Raw genomic sequence first — 9,796 nt, forward strand, 5'->3', positions numbered from 1 at the left:
GCAGGGCGTGAAAATGACAACTGCGCCTGCATCTAAATAGCAATGACACTTGCGACATGGATTATGCGCCCTCCGCTGTCCGCTTTAGACCATCTAAATAGGGCCCTAAAGCTCAAGAAGGCCTTGAGAGACTTTCCGCAAATTTGATATTTAGGTCCACTTGATCTCAAGTATGAACTGATTAAAATTTGGTCACAATACATGTTTTTTGCCACAATTAATTTGCCAATTATGACAAAATTTCACACTAATATCTAATAGGGTATAATATTAATGTGATGACATTTTATATCCAAAAGGTCAAAGGTCAGCTTGACTGTGACATAATAATGCTCTTTAGAAACACTTTTCTCTCTCCTTCTCAGAGGCAGAAGGAGAGACATTTAGTCTGATACTGAATTGGTGACACTAATCTTGGGTGTCCACCTTGAAACTGTGCTGATTGTATAGATCTTCTGTGTGTGAAGCATCCATGTTTTCACAGACATGTATGTAAACTGTAAGAGAAACTTGACTGGTTCATGGAGGCATACAACCAAGAGGTGTTAATTCTTGTTTTATTCCTGCATCTGTTCTTCTCTTCCTCTCAAATATCTGCTCCCCTTTCCCTCCATCTCTTCCAGGATCTTCATGTGCATCTTCCTGTCCTCGAGCTGCTGGTCATCTTAGGCCTTTACCAGCTGCTGGATCCCAGAAAGCAAACACTGCAGTGTTAGTATCTGGGAAAATAGAAAATCTCAGTGAATATGTTTATATGTAGACAAAACGGTTTAATGTCTTCCACTGTAATCAAATGCCACAGCTGGTAAACTTTAACTTCCTTGGATAAAGACTTCATATTTAATAGCAAATTTGTACAAAACAAGTCTACATACCAAAACAGCAAAATATGACGTGCACAAAAAACATGTTGAATGGATAAAAAGACATCACAAAATCAATATTTTGTGTCCTTCCTCAAATACGGTGCTACAAGTGATATATGGAGTGTTTGATCTGACTTTTTCTCTCTATAAGACTTTCTGGTGTACAAACACATTGTAACAATTATTCCAGAAAAGACGCTGATACAGCTTTTGCAAAATTCTGAGAAAAACAAACATGGTCTTTGCTCATCAGTTTTTATAAAATGGATTAAATGTTCATGACTCAAAAATGGTTTAAACAAAGCATGTGACACATTTTCTTACCCTCCCTTTGTCGTGACGGTGTGAGGATTAAGTGGTGACTGGAAAATAACAGCTTCACTTTCAAAGTCTGTTTTGACCCAGTGATAAGAGTTTTGTTTAACCGGAGGAGGAGACTTGGCTGCTCTCCCATCAGATAGCTTGTAGGAGTGGCGTCAGGACAAATCTAATCTGGTTTACAGTCAGAAAAATGTCAAGTAGCAAAGAACCAGTTTAATCCAGTCAAACTGGAGAGCAAACTACTGAGGACACTTCTTTGATTTCAGACTGTGATGACGGAGGAAAAACTGAAATCCAAACTACAGCAGAGGGTGAGTATCCTGTATGTTTAAAAATGGTGAGTGCTTAATTTGATCAGCTCACTCTGAGAGGCTTTTGAAGGAAGTGCTTGTTGTTTTGATGGAACCAAAGCTGGATCACCAACCAGAGGGCCCAGACCCTCAAGGGCCCAGAAAGCCTCATCTCGGTTGTTGTTTTTTTTTCAAATGTGATTCACTGCACATTTCTCACAAAATCTGAATCACTAAAAAGCATCAACTTAGGCTTGTCCTGGTGCCTAGACATTAAAGGATAAATGGAAAATAGAAAAAAATGCAACTATTTGAACTTACTATTTAAAAGATGTACAATGCAACAGTTTAAAATGTAAGCGCTAGGGCAATGTACAAAAGTATATTCTGGAAAATATGCAATATACAGAGATGGTGGTCTAAAAAGATGTGCATCAGTGCAACACAGACAGACAGATGTGAAGAAGTATTGTGTAAAAATGGTTCAGTAATCATCGATATTTCCATTTAATGTCAACCATACTGTGTGACAGAGTTCAGGCATAGATTCATTAGTTAATTTCATTTTTTTGAACTGCTGCTGCACCTTTGTATTGTGATTGTTCAACAAGATTTTATTTCTTTATTTATTTTTTGCAAAACCAATTAATGAGTGCAATGCATTTGCATTTTATTCAATAAAACCACAGCATAAAAATTGCACTTAGTTCCAGTTATGTGAGAAAAACTTTCATGATGGAACATAATTGCAACACCTGAAGTAATGTTTCCTCCTCCTGTTTTGGAGTGGAAACTATGTGGAAAATGAGGAAGTTTGTTCTCCTTATCAGATGTAAAGACAGATGGATAAATGACAGCAGAGGCCAGAGCTTTCAACAAGGACATTCAAAGTACTTTACACAAGACACAGAAAGGCATTAAGCAGCCCAATGGCCATAATGAAATGTTGGCATTGTATGCAAACCACCGATAGGTTACATTTGCACGTTTCACATGTATCATAACAACTTTTCTAAAGTGACCTAGGTGGATGAGATGGTGGATAATGTGACACCTGTCAAGCTGCAGACAAACACACATTGTTTTTTGGTTAATCATCGCTGTGTTTCCAGCAGGGATTCTGCCACTTTTGCAGGTGTTTTTTAGCGAGCCAACAACGCATTTACAACAACAATTGTCACACCAAAAGCGTGCATTGCTGCATTTTCAGCAGGGATTGTACCAACAAAAGCACATGGGGTTTTTTAGCGAGCCAACTCTGCATTTCCAGCTGTGATTGTGGCACCAAAACAAGTGTTTTTTTAAATTAATTTATTGTTTTATGAGGCATTGCTGTGTTTTGAGCAGGGGGAAATGTGCCATCAAAAGCAGGTGTTTTATAGTGAGCCAATGTTGCATTTCCAGCTGTGATTGTGGCACTAAAAGTCTTTTGTTTTGTTTTGTTTTTTTGTGAGGCATTGCTGCATTTTCAGTGGGTATTGTGCCACCAAAACTGGGAGTTTTTTCTTAGCAAGCCAACCTTGCATTTCCAGCGTCATGAGCTGAGATTGTCATCAGGAGGAGGAGGTGGATGGTGGATGGCATAACATTTAGGCAAGACAGCTGCCAAGCTACAGACCACTGTTCAAGACTAACAAACTAACCACAAAATGTTTTTTGGCAAACCATTGCAGCTTTTCCAGGGATTGTGGCACCCAAAGCCTTTTTTGTTTGGTTTTTAGTGAGACATTACTTTGTTTTCGGCGAGGATCTTCAAAGTGGGTGTTATTTAGCAAGACATAATTGTATTCCAATGGGGACTGTGCCACCAAAAGCAGATGTTTTTTTTTCTGCAAATTATTGCTGTGTTCCAGCAGGAACTATTGTGGCACCAAAAGCGGGTACATGATCTTTTCCTAAACCTCACTACATGGTTTTGTGCCTAAACATAATCATGTTAGCCACAGCACTGTTAAAATGTAAAGTTTCAATGTATCTTCTACATAACAATGTACAAACATTACACATCTGTGTTTTGCAGAAATCCACAATGCCAAAATTTATTCTGGCAGTTGGGTTGCATTAAGACAACATTGAAAAGAAACATATGGCATTATTAAAAGACATCAAAATTAAATTCTAAATGCAAATAGAATATAAAACAAGTTAGAATTCAATTTGAAAAGAAGAAAGTGCATTCTTTGAGATAAAGACCAAAGTAAAACAAAGTGTAACTCTGACCATCCAGATCAAAAACTACGTAATATGATAATGAAACAAATAAAACAGAATTAGAATTAAAGCACATACTCCTGTATAAACATAACCCATATGCACATATGCATACAGAAACATACAGTATATAATGCAAATTTAAAGCAATGTCACACAGAAAATATGTTTTGTGTCTAAAGAAAGTGCTGTGCAGAGTTTGGGTGTCTGATCGCTCCCCCTCATCAGAGGATCTATGGCTATGATCAGGCTCTGTGGAGAGATCTATAATATATATTCTGTGGCCGGTCCAAGTTAAGCCTTAAAAGTAAGTTATAAAAACTTGAAATCAATTCTACAATTGTACAAACGTAGCTAAAGCTCATTATCCCATCAAAAATCTGGCAGTTGAATTCTGAACCAGCTGAAGGCATTAAAAGTAATAACAGCCTGCAGACTCAGATTTGTCCTTATGTCAAAATGTGCTCACTTAACAGGAAACTGCCTCTTCCAGTTTCTACCTGAATGCATCATTTAAAGGTATAAACGCATGAAATCTGTTTGTCCAGTTAATATGGAACTTCCCTGAACCTTTTACGTCTTTATCTCACTGTTTGTATGACGACATCCTGCCAGAAGGAAATAAATGTCCTCTGACTTTATTTTTAGAATCTAGTGGCCAAAGTTCAAAGTACAGACAAATGCATTTATTCACAGTGTGTGTTGTAAGAACTGCTTTTAAAGAAGGATGAGCTGACATGCAACTACTCTCAATTTGGCTCTTTGAATCATCGACTTTTTCTTTCAAAGAAAAAGGCTTTTTTCACTCTGCACTTATTACTCATCTGCATATTTGGAGACAAAGGGAAACAGGTAATGACGTCTTCTCTACTGAAAGTAAGGCTGAAATATATATTTTAAAAAAAACCCTTTCAACTGTTGTTGTTTTTTTTTTTTTTTCAAAAATAACACCTTCATGTGTGGAGTCATAGTGTTTTAGTGGCTGTTTTATGTTGGCCATTAGCACAAAGCTACATTTTGCTACAGTAGCAAAAGCATGTGCAGTTTGCTGCTGTTATAGACTCAGTCAGTCAATAGTGTTGACAATGACTATGTTTACAGGCACCAAATTTTCCAGTTTTTGCCCTTATTCCAGAAAAGGCAATATTCCTATTAAGTTGTTTACACGTCTAATGAAAATGAATGTTCCACTAATATCCCCATTTACATGCAGCCGTGCAAACTCTGATTAAGGTGTCATTTATCACGACAATATGTCAATATGTAAAAACAGCTGGAGCTGCTGGTCATTTTGCTTCTTTGCATCAAAATATGATGTTTCACAATTTCCTACAAGTAGCGTAATTTTGGGATGAACGTGTGAACACAGCCCGTCTCTTTCACTCCTTCAGCTACCTTCTTAAAAAGGTCGGCATTGTGATATGTGCACATATCCAAAAACCTGCTGATATCCAAGTCTTTCATAATGTTTGAAAGTAGGTGTGTTTCTTCGCCTGACCAGAAATTTTGGCTTTTGTTTTGGACATGCATCTCCATGTGTCCAGTTCAGCCCTGTGAGAGCGAATCATACCCCTTTTCCTCCAACATGGAATTATTTCCATTCTGGTTCTTGCACCAAATTCTGAACAGTTGAGAGCATTTTGTCCAAATATGAACTGATTCAGAACCTGAAAAGTTGGTTCTCAGCTTGAACCAAAGAAAAAAATCAGGTTTTTTGTTGACCTGAAGTGCAAACCATGACAACATTAGCAGGCATGTCATATTCTGCAAGTTTGTAGGTCAACAATGTAATCCATGATTTTGCTTCTACTGTTTATTTCCATTGTGCACTGTGCAAAGCCCTCCATCGATTACACATCCTTGGTAACAATGGTTCCACCCGAAACTAGTGGTAACACGGGCTGGTTCACTAGATAGCACCGAGATTCCAAGAATGGAACAGATTCAAGGGTTGGAGCTGATTTTGTGGAGAAGGGGTATCAGTGGCGCATGAAGGCAAAATGGTTCAGCTGACATGTACAAAATTACCCAGATGATCCAGGGATTATCAGCACTGCTTCGGCAGCAGTGGCAGTTCTAGCCTAAATGGCGCCCTGGGCGACACCCTCCTAAATTCCAGCACTTAAATAGGCCATAGCACAACACAGCAGCATGTCCAGTGGGCCGAACCCGCTCCTGCCGCCCCCCACACGTCATGACAAAGTGCCGCCCTGGGCAAACGCCCATTCGGCCCATATCAGGATCCGCTACTGTTCGGCAGTGAGCAGCAGCATTAGAGACTTCCGCCGGCCAAGCTGGCTATTTCTGGTTTAGTGCTCTGTTAACTTGAATGGGGATAATGTCTTCCAGACTTTCCAGTTGTTATCAGACTGACTGGATTAAATCCCGATAGTTAAACAAATCATTTCACAGGGTTGTGATGCTCAAAAAATGTATCCAATGATTTTACAGTCATCTCTTTTGCCATGTAAGTCACTGGGAGAAAGTCTTTTTGGGCTGCAAGGCAACATGTGATGGTGCAATTCCACTGTTTAGCTACTACGAAAACTGACCGGTGCATTTCCTGGGGTCTGCTCAACACCAGCCTTATAAACCGTTGGTGAGTTGGGTTTGTGTACAACGTATCCATGACAACGCATAGAACTGCCCATGAACAGGTGTCTGCAGTAAAAATCCCAACTGAGACGCATATTCTGAATGTGCTTTGTACATGCCCAAAAAATGCTATTAAAACCCGAATAATATTGACAAACCCCACATGTCGTAACAGGAAAATGGAAAAAGGCCTTATTCTAAATATCCAAACCGATTATGTTGTTTACATGACCTGTATCAAATTCAGAATATTGTCATATTTGGAGTAATAGTGGAATATTAATGTACATGTAAATGTACCTTGTGATAACAACTGTACTGCAGGGTTTTGTCGCATTTTGTGACTCATGGCCTCTTGTTTATGGTCAGCTCTGTATGTTGTACACAAAACAACACGCCAGCAGTTTTTTAATGGGAATGAGAAACACACCTACTTTTAAACATTATGATAAACATGGATACAGATTTTTTGATATTTGCAAATAAGCCAACCTTTTCAACAAGGTTACTGACGGAATGACAGAGGCAGAAGGTCTAAGTCCACTACATGCAGGAGACTTTGAAAAAATCCTGGCACAGCCACAGTTGTTCCACTTTTCCATATTTTGATGTGATGTTAGGGCACATTAATCAGAGTATGCTCCGCATGTGAACAGGAATATTAGTGGAATATTAATTTTCATTAGCCATGTAAACAGCCAAGCAGGAATATTGTCTTTTTTGGGATAAGGCCAAAAACAGGAACATTTTGTGCATGTAAACAAAGTCACTGACACACATTTGTTGTTTGTGTTGTGACTCTCGTTCAGGTAATTTGGCATGAGATTCAACATGAGGCTGTGTGATGAACACGAGGAGGAGCAGACAGCAGAGTCTGCAGCCTCCAGCTGCTCCAGGAACACCGAGCGGCTCAACGTGACACGTTTCAGCCGCCAACACCTGCCTGCAGAGTGAGAGCAGAGTCATTGTTTACACTTCACACAGGCACGAAGGCTACGTTTTAAGAATGTTATCAGTTACAGATATAGATACAGATCAACCTTTGTTATCCCAGCAGCAATTGTTGTGCAACAGTTCCAGTGCAGAGTGGGAGAGACTGCACATATCAAATATCAATAAGTTGCAAATCAAAAATTTACAATAAAATCATCACTTACCAATAATCTAAATAAACATCTTTCCCTTTGTATTTATTTTTCCTGTGAATATTAGGTGGCCTAATGTGCATGCAGTCTTAATGGGCATCAAAGCCACCTGCTGGTAATTTAAAGAAAAGAGGTTATTTATTCAAAGGCAGGAGCCTTATTCTGTCAGTATTGTGCCACTGTGTATCATACTGTAGCCCTGAGAGCTCAACACACTGCAAATTAAAAACATTCACATATGCAAATACACAACACAAATTAAGAAAACATCTTCACCAATTTGACAACACGTGCACCATTTAGAAAAAATACTGCAAATAGAGGGAACAAACCTGCAGCTTTCTGTATGTGGTGTATTCTTAATTTTTAAAGGAAAAAAAATTTAATTCTTAAGCAATAAAACACACTCAGACTCTGTTCAACACACTCAGAAGTTTTGCAATTGCAGCCTTGCTTGGCCCAAAATGACCTAGAAGCTTATGGTCACTAATTTTACAAACTTAAAATGGATATTGCTTTATAGGAGCCTTTACTGAGTCAATTTCCTGACTTTATGACTCTCCATTTTTACTGTTTCAGTGATGACGAACAGATCAGCAGAGCAGAGTTTCCAACAGCCGTCTATCTGCTGATGAAACAGAATCAGTCCCAACAGCTGATTGATTTCAACTTCAACCTGGAAGCTTCAGTGGCAAAGTAAGATCACTTCTATATCTGTGTGAAGAGCACAGCAGGCTTTTCATCAAAGACATTGTTTGACATTTGGGACTTGTTGCGCAGAATTTCTGAGAGTATCAATATTAATCTCATGTCGGTACGGTAAGTATAAAGCTAGCGTAAGGAGGCGATAAACGTAGCTTAGCATAAACACCAGAAGCAGGTGGAAACAACGAGCCTGGCTCTGTCCAAAGTTCAAACATACACCTGCCTTCCTCTTTTAAAAGCTCATTTGTATAAATGGCTTTTCATTAGAGTTTTTTCTTTTGTTTTATGCTTTCAGTCATTTACTTTTTTTCATTGTCTCTTACCTTTGTTTTAGCTGCATTGAACTTATTCCAATCTTGTAACTGCACTACTACTTTTTTACAATTACAACAAGAAAGGCAACTACATCTACTAAAGTCCTGTACTTAACTCAAGCTGCTATATTAAGATACTTGTACTTGAGTATTTATACTTAATATACTTAATACTGCTGCTTATATAATATAATATAATATAATATAATATAATATAATATAATATAATCACCCTTTCTCACCAATTAAACAGCCATCAGGAGCAATCTAGACTTCTTGCTCATGGATGCTTCAACATGCAGACTGGAGGGGGATCGAACCACTGATCTTCTGATAGATGACCCGCTCTACCTCCCGAGTCATAACAGCAGAAAATCATAAAGTATATACTATATCACAATATAGCACTGATAGTGGCCACTTTTCTGCATAATGAGTACTTTTGATGCTTGAAGTACATTTTGCTGATAATACTTCTGTACTTTCACATGAGTATGATTTTGATTTCAGTAACTTTAAAGGGACATTGTGTAACATTTTTAGTTGTTTATTGGCAAAAATTGATGTCTGCATTCATAAATATGTCATCATTGGTGTATTATTACCTCCACCAATAATCTGACTTATTCTCGTAAAAGGAGAATTTCGGATTTGTTTGTACATTGTGCGGGCAAGTCGTCTGGGGGGTTCCATAATGTTTCGCCATCTTGAGAATACATTTGCCAGCAAGGGACATACTAGGCGTTTTCGTTAAGAGCCAGGCCAGCGCTGCGTGACTGAGAAGCCGAGGGAGAGGAGCAAGAGGCGCTTCGCTACTACCCTGGCAAATTTGAAACAAAGTCCCACTCTTTGAGCATAATGCAGGATCATGCATATGCAGCATCAACGGAGATGGAATCCTCGTCACCAAGAAAGCGCAAAAGGGAATCAAAAAGGCGACATGACCAGCGAATTAAAAAAACAAGGGTCAACATCAGGGTAGCCTTTCCCAGCTGGAAAGAGCTGCTGAAGGAGAAAGGTAATGCAATCACGGCTAACAGCAGCTAACAGCTGTTAGCGGCGCAGTGTTGCGAGGAGAGGGATGAGGTGTGTGAGGTTGAGACACTTGTCAGCTGTCAAAAGACAAGACGTGATTGGTTTGTTTCGATTTACATCCGCCCCAACAGTCCTACGTTGTACACACAGGCAGCATGGTGAGGAGGCGGTTTGTCAACTTGCGTCACGTGTGTCTGTGTAGGAGCCTGAATGAATACTCCATTAAGTATCGGATGACATGGTTTCATCAATGTTATCATAGCTTTTTGGTACACAGCGGCTACCGTTGTTGCAATACGCGTTTGAAACAGTGA

At 39.0% G+C, this 9,796-nt stretch overlaps 1 long non-coding RNA gene across 1 annotated transcript in view; it reads left to right on the forward strand.

Moving 5' to 3' along the window:
- Positions 1 to 1,347: 1,347 nt before the first annotated feature.
- LOC126397826 (uncharacterized) overlaps positions 1,348 to 9,796 on the forward strand; it is a 12,131-nt gene continuing 3,682 nt past the window's right edge. The window contains exons 1-3 of the long non-coding RNA XR_007570717.1: positions 1,348 to 1,498; positions 7,093 to 7,233; positions 8,008 to 8,124. This is a non-coding gene — a long non-coding RNA (uncharacterized LOC126397826). The remainder of the gene's footprint in view (positions 1,499 to 7,092; positions 7,234 to 8,007; positions 8,125 to 9,796) is intronic.

This window comes from Epinephelus moara, chromosome 11 (assembly GCF_006386435.1).
Source record: "Epinephelus moara isolate mb chromosome 11, YSFRI_EMoa_1.0, whole genome shotgun sequence".
Classification (NCBI taxonomy): Eukaryota; Metazoa; Chordata; class Actinopteri; order Perciformes; family Serranidae; genus Epinephelus; species Epinephelus moara.